Raw genomic sequence first — 18,277 nt, forward strand, 5'->3', positions numbered from 1 at the left:
AGTGAGGGGATGGAGAACTATTTATCATGCTCCTGGAAGCCAAAAGAAAGCTGGAGTAGCCATACTTATATCAGACAAACTAGACTTTAAATTAAAGGCTGTAACAAGAGATGAAGAAGGGCATTATATAATAATCACAGGGTCTATCCACCAGGAAGAGCTAACTATTATAAATGTCTATGCGCCAAATACCCGAGCCCCCAGATATATAAAACAATTACTCATAAACATAAGCAACCTTATTGATAAGAATGTGGTCATTGCAGGGGACTTTAACACCCCACTTACAGAAATGGATAGATCATCTAGACACACAGTCAATAAAGAAACAAGGGCCCTGAATGATACATTGGATCAGATGGACTTGACAGATATATTTAGAACTCTGCATCCCAAAGCAACAGAATATACTTTCTTCTCGAGTGCACATGGAACATTCTCCAAGATAGATCACATACTGGGTCACAAAACAGCCCTTCATAAGTTTACAAGAATTGAAATTATACCATGCATACTTTCAGACCACAATGCTATGAAGCTTGAAATCAACCACAGGAAAAAGTCTGGAAAACCTCCAAAAGCATGGAGGTTAAAGAACACCCTACTAACGAATGAGTGGGTCAACCAGGCAATTAGAGAAGAAATTAAAACATATATGGAAACAAACAAAAATGAAAATACAACAATCCAAACGCTTTGGGATGCAGCGAAGGCAGTCCTGAGAGGAAAGTACATTGCAATCCAGGCCTATCTCAAGAAACAAGAAAAATCCCAAATACAAAATCTAACAGCACACCTAAAGGAAATAGAAGCAGAACAGCAAAGGCAGCCTAAACCCAGCAGAAGAAGAGAAATAATAAAGATCAGAGCAGAAATAAACAATATAGAATCTAAAAAAACTGTAGAGCAGATCAACGAAACCAAGAGTTGGTTTTTTGAAAAAATAAACAAAATTGACAAACCTCTAGCCAGGCTTCTCAAAAAGAAAAGGGAGATGACCCAAATAGATAAAATCATGAATGAAAATGGAATGATTACAACCAATCCCTCAGAGATACAAACAATTATCAGGGAATACTATGAAAAATTATATGCCAGCAAATTGGACAACCTGGAAGAAATGGACAAATTTCTAAACACCCACACTCTTCCAAAACTCAATCAGGAGGAAATAGAAAGCTTGAACAGACCCATAACCAGCGAAGAAATTGAATCGGTTATCAAAAATCTCCCAACAAATAAGAGTCCAGGACCAGATGGCTTCCCAGGGGAGTTCTACCAGACATTTAAAGCAGAGATAATACCTATCCTTCTCAAGCTATTCCAAGAAATAGAAAGGGAAGGAAAACTTCCAGACTCATTCTATGAAGCCAGTATTACTTTGATTCCTAAACCAGACAGAGACCCAGTAAAAAAAGAGAACTACAGGCCAATATCCCTGATGAATATGGATGCAAAAATTCTTAATAAGATACTAGCAAATCGAATTCAACAGCATATAAAAAGAATTATTCACCATGATCAAGTGGGATTCATTCCTGGGATGCAGGGCTGGTTCAACATTCGCAAATCGATCAACGTGATACATCACATTAACAAAAAAAAAGAGAAGAACCATATGATCCTGTCAATCGATGCAGAAAAGGCCTTTGACAAAATCCAGCACCCTTTCTTAATAAAAACCCTTGAGAAAGTCGGGATAGAAGGAACATACTTAAAGATCATAAAGGCCATTTATGAAAAGCCCACAGCTAACATCATCCTCAACGGGGAAAAACTGAGAGCTTTTTCCCTGAGATCAGGAACACGACAGGGATGCCCACTGTCACCGCTGCTGTTTAATATAGTGCTGGAAGTTCTAGCATCAGCAATCAGACAACAAAAGGAAATCAAAGGCATCAAAATTGGCAAAGATGAAGTCAAGCTTTCGCTTTTTGCAGATGACATGATATTATACATGGAAAATCCGATAGACTCCACCAAAAGTCTGCTAGAACTGATACATGAATTCAGCAAAGTTGCAGGATACAAAATCAATGTGCAGAAATCAGTTGCATTCTTATACACTAACAATGAAGCAACAGAAAGACAAATGAAGAAACTGATCCCATTCACAATTGCACCAAGAAGCATAAAATACCTAGGAATAAATCTAACCAAAGATGTAAAAGATCTGTATGCTGAAAACTATAGAAAGCTTATGCAGGTAATTGAAGAAGATATAAAGAAATGGAAAGACATTCCCTGCTCATGGATTGGAAGAATAAATATTGTCAAAATGTCAATACTACCCAAAGCTATCTACACATTCAATGCAATCCCAATAAAAATTGCACCAGCATTCTTCTCGAAACTAGAACAAGCAATCCTAAATTCATATGGAACCACAAAAGGCCCCGAATAGCCAAAGTAATTTTGAAGAAGAAGACCAAAGCAGGAGGCATCACAATCCCAGACTTTAGCCTCTACTACAAAGCTGTCATCATCAAGACAGCATGGTATTGGCATAAAAACAGACACATAGACCAATGGAATAGAATAGAAACCCCAGAACTAGACCCACAAACGTATGGCCAACTCATCTTTGACAAAGCAGGAAAGAACATCCAATGGAAAAAAGACAGTCTCTTTAACAAATGGTGCTGGGAGAACTGGACAGCAACATGCAGAAGGTTGAAACTAGACCACTTTCTCACACCATTCACAAAAATAAACTCAAAATGGATAAAGGACCTGAATGTGAGACAGGAAACCATCAAAACCTTAGAGGAGAAAGCAGGAAAAGACCTCTCTGACCTCAGCCGTAGCAATCTCTTACTCGGCACATCCCCAAAGGCAAGGGAATTAAAAGCAAAAGTGAATTACTGGGACCTTATGAAGAGAAAAAGCTTCTGCACAGCAAAGGAAACAACCAACAAAACGAAAAGGCAACCAACGGAATGGGAAAAGATATTTGCAAATGACCTATCGGACAAAGGGCTAGTATCCAAAATCTATAAAGAGCTCATCAAACTCCACACCCGAAAAACAAATAACCCAGTGAAGAAATGGGCAGAAAACATGAATAGACACTTCTCTAAAGAAGACATCCGGATGGCCAACAGGCACATGAAAAGATGTTCAACGTCGCTCCTTATCAGGGAAATACAAATCAAAACCACACTCAGATACCACCTCACGCCAGTCAGAGTGGCCAAAATGAAGAAATCAGGAGACTATAGATGCTGGAGAGGATGTGGAGAAACGGGAACCCTCTTGCACTGTTGGTGGGAATGCAAATTGGTGCAGCCGCTCTGGAAAGCAGTGTGGAGGTTCCTCAGAAAATTAAAAATAGACCTACCCTATGACCCAGCAATAGCACTGCTAGGAATTTATCCAAGGGATACAGGAGTACTGATGCATAGGGGCACCTGTACCCCAATGTTTATAGCGGCACTCTCAACAATAGCCAAATTATGGAAAGAGCCTAAATGTCCATCAACTGATGAATGGATAAAGAAATTGTGGTTTATATACACAATGGAATACTACGTGGCAATGAGAAAAAATGAAATATGGCCTTTTGTAGCAACATGGATGGAACTGGAGAGTGTGATGCTAAGTGAAATAAGCCATACAGAGAAAGACAGATACCATATGGTTTCACTCTTATGTGGATCCTGAGAAACATAACAGAAACCCATGGGGGAGGGGAAGGAAAAAAAAAAAAAAAAAAAAAGAGGTTAGAGTGGGAGAGAGCCAAAGCATTAGAGACTGTTAAAAACTGAGAACAAACTGAGGGTTGATGGGGGGTGGGAGGGAGGGCAGGGTGGGTGATGGGTATTGAGGAGGGCACCTTTTGGGATGAGCACTGGGTGTTGTATGGAAACCAATTTGACAGTAAATTTCATATATTAAAAAATAAAAAAAAAAAAAAGAAAAAAAATTTGAAAAAAATAAATAAATAAATAAATAAATGAAGAATCAGAGTACTTAAATGTCCATTGGGTTAGACACTCCTGACTGTTAAACACCAGCATTTAAATATGAAGCAGTCTTAGTATTATGATACCTTAAATTCCCTGAAGTATGGCACCAATGAATATTAGCTAGGAAACCATTATCTCAAAAGTCATAATTGTTCTTGGGTCAAGTGCTCACTGACCCTGCAATTGCACATGCTTCTTTAAATGGTAGCTCTTAGTTTAGTTTTCTTTCATCTCATTTCTTCCATTCCTCTTGCTTCATAGGCAAGACTTAGTGCTGTTTTTCTGCTCCAGTTCTAAAAGCTCTTAGCTTCTGAAACCCTTTCCCATCGTATGCCAGATTATTATCTCTAATGATGTAGTTAACAGTTAAAGTGCCATTTTCTTTTTGATTTCTCTAATGTATTCCAAATACTCCACCATGGCTTGGTATATTTTGCTTTTGAAACTAAAAATGTAATCCAGAGAACTGGTATGATGAATTGTATGTGGGTAAATATTGCACATCAGTAATCCAAGGTGTCATAGTAGTAATGATCATAAAATCAAAATAATAAAATTTTAAATTAATATGTTATCCTGTTTTCCTTCATGAAAATTCTGCCACATTACTGACTGTTTTGAAAATATGAGAACTAAGACATGAAAAGTTTTGTGACTTTTCATAGATGACACATCTAGAAATTGGCAGAGTTTAGAATTGAATCCAGTCCTTCTGGCTCAGTTAGTTGTCTTTCTACATAACTACAGCTGCTAGTCAAGAAAACACTCCAAGGAAAGCAGCCTTTAAATTGGGTATATCAATTTTATTTATGTAGACTTCCAAACACCTGTACTCACCACCTTCCAGCCTTCCATGAGCTTTCCTCTTCCCAGAAGCCTATATCATGGACTCATTTTATTTCTCTCTCAATAACCACATTTTCTGTCCAGGCTTCCCTTCCATTTTCCCATACTCACTGAACCAAATTATTTCCTCAGACATACAAGCAAGCTGTTTAAACGTTCACTGAAAGCAGAGAACTATAGATACTAGTGTCTTATTTTAGGGAATTATGTATAAGAAGAGGTGGATCTAGCAAATAGCAACATGAGTTGGGAGTAGAGACATTAGCGTTAAATTTTTCTTTTAGAGAATATTTCTCTATAAATTGTCTTTAAATGAGCTGTTAGTCATTTTGATATAATGTAGTATTGTCAAATGTATTTTTTTTCTGTCATGCAGTATTTTGGTTAAGTGAGATTTCAGCTCTGGCCTTAAAGAGTGATAGGACTTAGACAAGTAATACAACATGTGTAAATATCTTGGAAGGAATATAGTTTTGTTTGTTTCTCAGAACTTAGGATGTATTTTAGAAAATAATAGACATGACTCTGTACTTTCTTTTTTAACCAGTTATTATGTTTTTAAAGTTTATTTATTTATTTTGAGAGAGACAAAGACATTGTGGGGGGGGGGAGGGGCAGAGAGAGAGGGAGAAAGAATCCCAAGCAGGCTCCACGCTGCTCCCAACATGCGGCTCAACTTATGAAATTGTGAGATCATGACATGCGCCAAAACTGAGTCCTATGCCTTACCCACTGAGCCATCCAGGCGCCCCATGATTATGTATTTCTAAAGGAGCTACACATTAGGTGAGAATCTGGGAAAGATTTTGTTTTACTTTATTAAAGATGATTAGTCTCTATCATCTAACTGGAGGTAGGGACATAGACATTATGTATTTTTTGAATACTCAAAAGTGATAGTAATACAACCAGGTTGAGACCTGAACAAGAACTGGTATTTGATAGCCACTGTACTATATTAGTTTTTACCTTTCCTTCCACCACCAAATTAATAGATGATTATCATAAATACTACACATACCATAAGCACAGATATGAATTATGTATGCCTCAAGTGTAAGTTGATTATAAACTAAAGAAAAGCATTCAGTAGATTTATATGTTGGTTTAGAGTGGAGATGAACATGTGTCCCAGCTTAATTGTCATAGTTTCAATTAACCCCTGCTGTTCAGCTGTAATAATTAATAACAATGTATTTCACCTTTACAGTTGTCCAGTTCAAATAATAATTGTGTGGCCACATTAGTTAAAGCCAGTATGTATGTATGTACGTATGTATGTATGTATGTATGTATTTTAAACTTTAATTTTTAGAGCAGTTTTCATTTAAGCAACCTTGAGTGGAAAGAACAGGGAGTTCCCACATAGTCCCTGTCACCACACATGCACAACCCCCTCCACTATCCATATTCTGCACCAGAGTAATACATTTCTTATAATTGGTAAACCTACATTGACACATTATCATCACTAAAAGTCCATAGTAAATGTACATTCTATGGGGTTCAGCAAAGGTATAATAAATAACATGTCCACTATTACAGTACATACAGAATATTGTCACTGACCCCAAAACACTAACTTCTGGCAATTCATTACACCCACCCCCTATATCCTAACAACCACTAATATTTTTACTGTCTACAATTTTTCCTTTTCTGTAGTGTCATATTATTGGAATCAAACAACATTATGTAGCATTTTCAGATTGGCTTCTTTAATTTAATACTATGCATTTAAGTTTTTTCCATCTCTCTTCATGGCTTGATAGCTCATTTCTTTTTAGCACTAAAAAACATCCTTTTGTCTATACATACCACAATTCATCCATTCACCTACTGAAGGACATCTTGTTTGCTTCCAAGTTTTTGGTAATTATGCATAAAGCTGATATAGATATCTACATGCAGACTTTTGTGTCAAATCCCTTGTGTAAATATCAAGAAGTATTATTGCTGAATCAGATGGTAAGAGTATACTGCCAAACTGGGGCACCTGGGTGGCTCAGTCGGCTAAGATTCTGACTTTGGCTCAAGTGATTATCTCACAGTTTGTGGGTTCAAACCCCACGTAGGGCTCTGTGCTGACTGCTCAGAGTCTGGAGCCTGCTTTGGATTCTGTCTCCTCTCTCTCTCTGCCCCTCCCCTGCTTGTGCGCACTCTCTCTCTCTCCCTCTCTCTCTCAAAAATAAATATTTAAAAAATTAAAAAAAAAAACCCTGCCAAACTACCCAGCAAAGTGGCTGTAGCATTTACATTCCCAATGATGAGAGTTCCTGTTGTTTCACATCCTTGTCAGCATTTGGTGTTACTGGTGTTTAGAATTTTGACCTTTCTAATAGGTATGTAGTGGTATCTTATATTTATTTTAATTTTCAGTTTCTACCAGTATATAATGTTGCACATATTTTCAAATAGTTTGCCATCTGTTTATCTTCTTTGGTGAGGTGTCTGTTCAGGTCTTTTGCCCATTTTATAGTCGGGTTGTTCCCTTATTGTTGAGTTTTAAGAGTTCTTTGTGTATTTTGGATAACAGCCTTTCATCAGATGTATCTTTTTAAAATATTTTCTCCCAGTCTGTCCCTTGTCTTCTCATTCTTTTGACAGTTTCTTTTGAATAGCAGATTTTTAAAATTTAAATTATATCCAGATTATCAGTTATTTTTTCATGGATTGTGTTTGTGTTGGTGTATCTAACTGCTGGGATTTGGTTGAGTTTGCATTGAATCTATAGATCAAGCTGGAAAGAACTGATATCTTAGTAATATTAAATCTTCCTATTCATGCACATGGGCTGTCTCCATTTATCTAGTTATTCTTTGATATATTTCATCAGTTTTTAATTTTTCCTCATATAGGTCTTGTACATATTTTGTTAGATTACACTAACATTTTGAGGGGTGCTAATGTAAATGTTAATATGTTTTTAATTTCAAATTTTACTTTTTCATTGCTGGTATACTGGGAAGTGATAGACTTCTTTGTATTAATTGTGTATCCTATGATTTTGCTGTAATTGATAATTAGTTCCAGGTGTGTGTGTGTGTGTGTGTGTGTGTGTGTGTGTGTGTGTGAGTTCTTTCAGATTTTCTACATAGATGATCATGTAATCTAAACACAAAAACAATTTTATTTTTTTCTTCCCAATTTGTATGCCTTCCATTTCCTATTCTTGTCTTATCGCGTTAGCTAGGACTTCCAGTATGATATTGAAAAGGAGTGGTGAAAGAGGACATCTGTATCTTATTTTTTATTAATGGTCTCATCACTAATGATGTTAGGTGTAGGTTTCTTGTAGGTTTATGACTATGAGTTTGGGTTATTTAACTAATTATTTATTTATTTAAGATTCCACGTATAAGAGAGATCATGCAATATTTGTCTTTTCTGATTTATCTCACCTAGTGTAACACTCTAGAAGTCTATCCACATTGTCATAAATGGTGAATTTTATTTTTTATTGGTAGATTTAATTCTGTTTTATGGCTGAATACTATTCCATCATGTATATATAACACCATTTCTTTAACCATTCATCCATCAGTAAATACTTAGGTTGACAAGTTTGGCTATTATAAATAATGCTGTAATGAGCATGGGAGTGCTTATATCTTTTTGAGTTAGCGTTGTCATTTTCTTCTTGATAAATACCCAGAACTGGAGTTGTTGGGTCAAATGGTAGTTCTGCTTTTAATTTTTTGAGGAACCTTCATACTGCTAATTGGTAATTGCTAATGTTTTCTTGGGGATTCTTACATATATGTTCTTGACAGATATTTGTCTGTAGTTTTATTCTATTGTAATGTCTTTGCCTGGTTAATAATAATATAAACCTATAAAAATAATAAAACCTAATACCTGGTTTTGGTATTAGGGAAATGCTGAACTCAGAATGAGTTAGGATGTATTCCTTCTTCTTCTGTCTTCGGAAGGAGACGATTAAAAAATTGATTTTATTTCTTCCTTAAATGTTAGATAGCATTCACCAGTGAACCCATATAGGCCTTGCAATTTCTGTTTCAAAACATTATTAATTAATTGATTCAATTGCTTCAAAACATATAGGTTGATTCATTTTTGTATGTATATTTGCATTGATTTTGGCATATTGTACCTTTCAAGTAATTGGTCCATTTTATCTATATTGTCAATCTGTTATCAAGATTATTTAGATTTATCTAGATTACTTAGATTATTTATCTAGATTATTATTATCAATTTTATCTAGGTTATGTGGGCATAGAGTTTTTATAATATTCCCTTTTTATCTTTTGAATGTCTATGAGTTCTGTAGTACTGTCTTGTCCTTCATTTCTTTTATTACTAAACTGTCTCCTCTCTCTTTTATTCTTACTTAGCCTGTCTAGAATCCTGTCATTTGTATTGATCTTTTTGAAGACCCAGCTTTTGGTTTCTTTGACTTTCTGTATTGATTTTCTATTTTCAGTTGCACTGATTTCTTGTCTAACTCTTATTTTTTTTCTTCTGCTTACTGTAAATTTAATACATTTTTTTTCTAGTTACTAAGGTTAATACTTATGTAATTGAGTTTAGAGCTTTCTTCTTTTCTAATATATATGTTTAACACTATACATTTTCCTGTAAGCACTACTTTTGCTGTATGTACAACTTTAAAAAAAATTTTAATGTTTACTTATTTATTTGAGAGAGTGAGAGTGCACAAGTGGGGGAGGGACAGAGAGAGAGAAGGAGACATGGAATCCCAAACAGGCTCCCAGCTCCAAGCTGTCATCTCAGAGCCTGACAGGGGCTTGAGCCCATGAACTATGAGATCATGACCTGAGCCAAAGTTAGATGTTTGACTGAGCCACCCAGGTGCCCCAACATCTGCAACTTTTGATAAGTTGTCTTTTCATTTTCATTCAGTCCAAAATATTTTTAATGATCTTGAGGTTTTTCCTGAACAAAGCTTTATTTAAAAGTGTGTCATTCATTTCTAATCATTTGGGGACTTCCCAGTATAAATGTGTTATAGTTTGAGAGCAGACATTAAAAGATTTCTATTCTTTTAAATTTGTTAGGATGTGTCTTATTATTTTGATGAGTGTTCCATATTTTATTATCTTGATAAATGTATAATTTGCTGTTTGGGGATAAAGTAGTTCATAGATATCAATTGTATATAGTTAATTTAAAGTACTGTTGAGTTTATATACTTATTTATTTTCTGCTGGCTGGATCTGTCCATTTCTAACAGAGTAGTATTGATGTCTCTAACTTTAATAATGGATTCATCTATTTCTCCTTGAAGTTCTATCAATTTTTGCCTCACATATTTTGATACTTTATCATTAGACATATACAGTTAAGGACAATGATGTCTTCAGGAACCCCTTATCATTATGTAATAGCCCGCCTATCCTTGATAAGTTTTCTTGTTCTAGAGTCTGTTATTCAAAATTAATATAGCTAATGCTATCTTCTTTTGATTAATGCTAGCATGGTATATCTTTCTTAATCCCTTTTCTTTAGTTTATATGTTTGTATATATTTAAAGTGGGTTTCCTGTAGGTAACATGTAGTTAAGTCCTGTTTTTTGACTTGATCTCTGATAATCTGTTTTAAATGGTGCGTTTAGACCATTGGCAATCAAAGTGATTGTTGATACAGTTGGATTAATATTTACCATATTTTTTATATCTTGTTCTCTGTTCTTATTTTTATCTTCCACTCTTTTTTGCCATTTGTGTTTGAATTGAACAGTTTATATCATTCTATTTTCTCTTCTTAGTATATCAATTATACTTCTTTTGGGGCACCTCGGTGCCTCTGTCGGTTAAGTGTCTGACTTTGGCTCAGGTCATGATCTTCCACTTTGTGGGTTCAAGCCCTGCATTGGGTTCTATGCGAACAGTTTAGAGCCTGGAGCCTACTTAGGATTCTGTGTCTCCTTCTCTCTCTGTCCCTCCCCCACTCGTGCTCTGTTTCTTTCTGTCTCTTAAAAATAAATAAACATTTAAAAAATGATACTTCTTTTTAGACTTTTATTAATGTTGGTCCTAAAGTTTGCAATATATATTTTCATTTAACCCAAGTCCACTTCAAATAACACTATGCCACTTATTTAATAATACAAATATCTTATGACAACATATTTTTAATTACTCCCTCCCACTTCTTGTGCCAGTGCTGTCACTCATTTCATTCATACATAAACTTATATAACATAACACATAAATATTTACCTAACCATGCATAATTGAATACCATGTTGCTCTTTTTTTTTTTAACTGTTACCAGTTAGGTCAATTAAGAAAAAACTAAAAAGTTTTGTTTTGCTTTCACTTAATCATTATCTGGTGCTCTTTTCCCCCCAGGTTTGTTGAGATATAATTGACATATGACATTCTGCAAGTTTAAGATGTAGAACACAGTGATTTTACATATGTATGTATAGTAAATGATCACCACAATAAAGTTAGTTGGCATATTCATCTCCTTACATAGTTACAACATTTTTGTGTCTGTGGTGATAACTTTTAAAAACTATTCTCTTAGCAACTTTCAAATAAGTGTTTAGGTACACTTAAAAAAAGACAAACTATGTTTAACAACAACAACAAAAAAACCCTCAGTTTCTGGCCTAGTTATTGAAGTACACTATAGAATTTCTATATATCAGCATGAGTTTGAAGTTATCCACAAAAAATAATATAGAATTTTGAATTATTTATTGTGGTATAATATATTTATAATATAACGTTTAGGAAAACACTTTCCCGTGATGTAAAATCATAAAATATTTTATCTAATATATATGGAGAAATTATTCTTAGTATAAATATTTGCAGAAAATACCACAAATTGAAACCTTTGTCTTCAAATGCTGGCCATGTCATATTATATATACTTACTTGACAAATAAATGACTTGTTGGTCTTAAAAGAGAAAATACTTGGGGCGCCTGGGTGGCTCAGTCGGTTAGGCATCTGGCTTCAGCTCAGGTCATGATTTCGCAGTCTGTGAGTTCAAGCCCCGCGTCGGGCTTTGTGCTGACAGCTCAGAGCCTGGAGCCTGTTTCAGATTCTTTGTCTCCGTCTCTCTCTGACCCTCCCCTGTTCATGCTCTGTCTCTCCCTGTCTCAAAAATAAATAAATGTTAAAAAAAATTAAAAAAAAAGAGAAAATACTTAAGCAATTAATCTGGATAAATGTTAGGCGTGTATATGTCTTAATATCTTGATGTCTGGTAAGTAAAATATTATTTCTTTATTTTGCAAGTTTTCTATACCATATGTTGAGTACATATAAATGTAGTTTACAAGAAATGTGTGTTTTTGCTCAATAGGAACTTAGGGGAAAAAATCAAGAAAAATATTTGACTCTCAAAAATTAATTCAGTTGCTCTAAACTCTACCTTGGTGGACAAGACATTTTTTAAAAATTTTCTTGTAACTAGTGAATTTACTGTTAAAAAAAGAAACAGATAAACAAGAAGTAGGAGAAAATGAAATACTTAAAGGTGATACGTTATCCATGTGCAGCACACATTTTTAAGATGACAAGTGTGGTTCAAGTACTTTGGTAGGTTTTCTGACCTTTTGAGGAAAGTGACAGAACATTTAGAAAAATCAGTAAGTAGGGGCACCTCAGTGGGTTAAGCATCTGACTTTGGCTCAGGTCATGATCTCACAGTTCGTGAGTTAAAGCCCTGTGTCAGGCTCTGTGCTGACAGCTGGAGCCTGGAGCCTGCTTTGGATTCTGTGTCTCCCTCTCTCTCTGCCTCTCCCCTGCTCATGCTCTGTCCCTCTCTCTCTCCCTCAAAAATAAACAAACATTAAAAATGTTTTTTTAAAAAAAGAAGAATCAATCAATAAATAATATTTTTTAAAGAACCAATATTAATAAAGAGCTGTCAAGACACACACACACACACACACACACACACACACACACACACACACACTGTGCCAGAAAAAGAATCCTCATTATTAATGTCTTTAGAGCAAATTTCACCCCATCTTCATATTCCTTCCCCCAGGACTAAACAAGAGAAAACTCTAATTTTGATTAATTATCACTTGTAGATAAAATGTAAAATGTAAAATGAATCTCTTGTAGATAAAACCTTATTCATGAATTTTTATTGTAAATTTTAAGCCTGAACCAATATTCCCATGGTTTATGATAACAAATATAGGCAATATTTGTAGTACTTTCAAAATTGTCTGATACTGAGTAGTTATACAAAAAGTTAGAGGAGGAACATCACAAAGTATAGCCCTTATTGGGCTCAGAAAAAAAATACATGAAAAGAAAAAAACATAACATATGCATTTTTAGTATCAGAAAACAAGAAGATGAACCTTGCACATCATAGGAAAACAAAAAACAGAACCTCAGGAAATCAGTTAATACATATAAAACAAATTAAATAAAGATATTTAAAATTGACAAGGAGGTGGGGCGCCTGGGTGGCTCAGTCGGTTAAGCATCCAACTTCGGCTCAGGTCATGATCTCGCGGTCCGTGAGTTCAAGCCCCGCGTCAGGCTGTGTGCTGACTGCTCAGAGCCTGGAGCCTGTTTCAGATTCTGTGTCTTCCTCTCTCTCTGACCCTCCCCCATTCATGCTCTGTCTCTCTGTCTCAAAAATAAATAAAAGTTAAAAAAATTAAAAAAAAAATTGATAAGGAGGCTATGTCTGACATGGAGATCAGTTGTATTTTTCCTTGTTTGTTCTAAATGAGAATCTACTTGGGTTGGGATTTTATTTTATTTTTATTTTTATTTTTCCCACTTTTATTAGGGCATAACTGAGTTATTAAATTGTAGCTATTTAAAGTGTACCACATAATGATTTATATACACATAGATTGTGAAATGATTAACATAATCAATTTAATTAAACATTTATCACCTCACATAGTTACCATTTTTTTTTTACTGTGGCAAAAAAGTCCTAATATCTATTGTCTTAGAAAACTTAAAGTTAATAATACATTGTTAACTATAGTTGCCATGCTGTACATTAGATCCCAGTACTTACTAACTTATTTATTTATTTATTTATTTAGTTAGTTATTTATTTATTTATTTATAGAAGTTATTCATTTTATAAATGACTTTGTATTTTTGACTATCATCTACCTACTTCCCTGACTCCCAACCCCTGGGAACCCATTTTACTTTCTGGAATTTTGATGTAATCCCACTTACTTATTTTTGTTTCTACTTCCTGTGCTTTTAATGTCATATCTAAAAACCATTGCCAAGATCAGTGTAAAGTGGATTTTCCCCCTTTATTTTCTTCTATGAGTTTTATAGTTTCAGGTCTGACATTTAAGTCTTTAATCTGTTTTGATTTATTTTTGTCACTGGTATGCCGCAGGGATCAGCTTCATTCTTTTACGTGTATATCCACTGTACATTTTTTATGAATATATTCAGTTTTCCCAGTTCCATTTATTGAAGAGACTACACATTACCCATTGTATGTACTTGGTGCCCTTGTCAAATATTAGTTGACTAATGCATGGTTTTATTTCTGGGCTCCTTATTTTATTTTGTTAGTCTATATGTTAGATTTTATGCTAGTACCATATTTTTTTGATTAGTAACGTAGTTTGAAATCAGAAAGTGTAATTCCTCCAGCTTTGTTTTTCTTTCTCAAGATTACTTTGGGTATTTGGGGTCTTTTGTGGTATTACATAAATTTTACCATTTTTTTTTCTATTTCTGTGAAGAATGTCTTTGGAATTTTGATAGAGATTGCCTTGAATCCATAGGTCCCTTTGGGTAGTATGGATATTTTCACAATATGAATTCTTCCATACATAAACATGGTCTACGCTTCCATACATTCGTGTCTTCTTCAATTTGTATCATCAGTGTCTCATAATTTTCAGTGTAAAGGTATTTTCCTCCTTGTTTAAATTTATTTCTAAATACTTTATTGTTTTTGGTGCCATTATAAATTAAATTGCTTTACTAAATTTTGTTTCAGATAATTTCTTGTTAGTGTATAGAAAAACAACTGATTTGGTATGTTCATTTTGTATCCTGCAACTTTACTGAATTTTTTTTTAATTCTAATAGTTTTTTGGTTGTGTCTTCAGGGTTTTCTATATCTAAGATTGTATCATTTACAATGAGAGTCAATTTTACTTCTTTATGATTACAGTTCAATTCCAACATTTCCTCATTGAATTTGTGTCTGGATGATTATTAAAGTGGAGTAGTTAAGTCTCCTACTATTATTGGGTTACTGTCTGCTTCTTTTTTCAGTTCTGTTAATCCTTGCCTAATGTACTTAGGTGCTCTAGTGATGGTGGTTATATATTTACAGTTTACAGTCATATCCTCTTGATGAATTGACCCCTTTATAATTATATGACCTTACTCGTGTCTTGTTACAGCTTTTTATTTAAACTGAATTTTGTTTGAAGGTAGTATGACTAATTCTGCTCTGTATTGGTTTCTGTTTGCATTAAATTCCTTTTCTATCCCTTCAACTCTCAGCTTATGTGTGTCTTAAAAGTTGAAGTAAGTTTCTTATTGACTGCTTATAGTTGGATTTTGTTTTTCTATTCATTTTGGGGCTGGGATGTTAATCGTCTACAGAGCTCTTTGATACTTGACTTCAAACTAATTTTACTGAAAATATGATTTACATTATATATCAAATATACATTATATATCATAGAAGTCATTGGTTTTTGTACAGAATTTTATAACTAAATCTTAAAATTATATTGTTTATGTAACCATGCTTTTAAATATTATTCTATTAAAGATTTTTGTCTGTCCTGTTTATATATATAATATGTATATGTTATACATAAAATAAACCCACTTGCAAAAATATATTAAAAGTGAAATGTAAGACAATTATATAAAACATCACAAGATATATAAAGAATTAAATCTCATGGATAATTTATGTGATGATATTAAAATTATTAATTTATTTCACAAATATTTATTAATCATTACTTTGTATCAGGAACAATTCTAGGCACTGCCATTCTATCAATGAGTATGATTCAGTTTGCACAGTGTTATGCTAGAGCTGAAAAGGCTTATTTCATGATGTTTTTGTGGTCTTCCTAGACATATGAATGATATTAGGAAATATTTGTCATCATGCTATATTTGATGGTTTTGGTAATTTACAAAATGTTCCAGAAGGAATTCTGTGAACTTTTCACATAAGTAAAATGATAAAATATTCTCTGTAAACCACAATCCTATTTCAATATCTCAAATAGAAAGTACATGCAAGTAAAGAGCCATGACATTGGTGCAATTAGGATGCAAAATCTTCCACCTGTAAAAATGAGGCCAGATTTAATAATTCACTAAAGAGTGACCCAAAGTCACCCTCATGAAAGATATATTGGCAATTGAACTAAGTGGAAATGACCCAGGCAGAATTATCCTTAATCTTCTTAATTAGAGGGCAAAGAGCAGCAATTAAACGCATTTATGCAAACCATGTTGTAGAAAACTATTGGATTCATATGTAGTGAGTTAACATTACACAAAACTCAAGGCCAACAACAACAACAACAACAACAACAACAAGACAGGTACATATCTTTTAGCAGAAAGTATATCTGAAATAGTCAGTTGCATTTACCTGCATGGAAGAGAGTTCAAAAAGCAACCAATGTTCAGAATATATATATATATATCATAGTAAAAGTTTTGCATGTAAGAGTTGAAGTAAATAAAAAATGAAATAAGTAAATAAGTATGCCACAAAAACTGGGTCATTTAAAAGTTCAGATGACTGTAAAGTTTTCATTCATTATGTATTTCTGGGGAAAGTGTTGGGACAAAATAATTCTATAAATCCTAAAAAGGTGTCTAATCCCTGTATGGCACTTCTCCTCTAAGGTCACCTAGTCCTACAGTCATGCTCTAGCAGTTGTATTCACACAGACTATTTCATATCCAGATATTTCACTCTTTATTTATATATCTTCGACATTTCATTTTAATCAGTTTATCATCATATGCTTGTTACTTGACTTCATAAAGACACGTCAAATGTAATTACCATTTTACTTGATATTTATCTTTGAACTTTCTGCAGGCTTTACATATGTATCCATCTAGTATATATTATATGCTCTGTAAGTCTATGTTTTCCATGGCAGTGATATTAATGCTTTTGCTTGCTGAGAAAAGTTTATGTTCAAATCTCAAATTTATTAATCTTCTCTCTGTCTCTACTAAAGACAGAAGATAATTTCACAAATTTGTAGAATGAGATTACAGTGAATTCAGTCTCCAACTTCATTTGCACTTTAGTCATTAGCCACAAATCATTTTTTTTCCAAATTAGCAGCTCATCTCATCACAATTTCTTTTCTAAACCTTCTCTGTGCTCCTCCAGACTTCCTTAGATCATCACAATTCCTGTGTATAGCAAACAGAAGCTATCGGAGGGATCCTTTTGTCTTCACATCTGTTTTATTTTTTTGTTATTGTTATATCATTTAAACAAAATCTAGTGTCTCCTATTTCTTTCAAGATCATTCCGATTTCAGTTTCATTTTCAATTTATTTACTTTGTCTTAGCTAAAGGGCCAAGAAGTGATCCTTTTAATATCTTTACATAGGGGCGAGGGTGTTGATAATTCTCTTGTTTACCCCTTCAAATACTTGAAAAATAGAGAATGTACACTGGAACTGGAAAATTATTAGGTACTATTCCTGATATGGATAGTTTCATTGGATGAATTGGTTGAGGTTCCATATATATATATGGAATATATATATATATATACACACATGTGTATATAAGCAGACTCCATGCTATCAGCATAGAGCCCGACTCCTGGCTGGAACTCACAAACCATGAAATTCAGGGCTCAAACTCACAAACTGTGAGATCATGACCTGAGGCAAAATCAAGTGTTGGATGCCTAACTGACTAAGCCACCCAGGTGCTTACTTCCTCCCGTATTAATAAAGTTTCTGACTCATCATCTTTGCAACAGAGCTCTATCTTGTTTTGTAATGAGCCCCATATGCTAGAATAAAAATTACCCAAATTATGTGGTCTTCTTAAAACAGAAAATTCCAAATTTATTTTTTTAAAAAAACAATAAGATGTATACCTCCAAATATCAAATTTCCAGAGAAAAGATATTTGCCAAATGATTTTTCAATGGAAAATTTTAAAATGCACATTAATTATTTTCTTTCAAGTGAGATATCTTCTGATAGAAATAGCATTGCTGCAGTATAATAACCACAGTTTAACCAAACCTGCCACTTTGCAAATGTGCCTGATGTTGCCAGATTTAGGAAATAAGGATACAGGAGTCCAACCAGGTAAATTGGAATTTTAGATAAACAACAAAATTACTTTCAGTATAAAAATTACAATTGCCTGAGACATACTAAAAATTATTTGTCGTTTATCTGATATTCAAATTTAACTGGTTTTTTAAAAAAAATTATACCTAGAATGCAGCCACATATGTGTCCTAC

This window comes from Panthera leo, chromosome A1, assembly GCF_018350215.1.
Source record: "Panthera leo isolate Ple1 chromosome A1, P.leo_Ple1_pat1.1, whole genome shotgun sequence".
Classification (NCBI taxonomy): Eukaryota; Metazoa; Chordata; class Mammalia; order Carnivora; family Felidae; genus Panthera; species Panthera leo.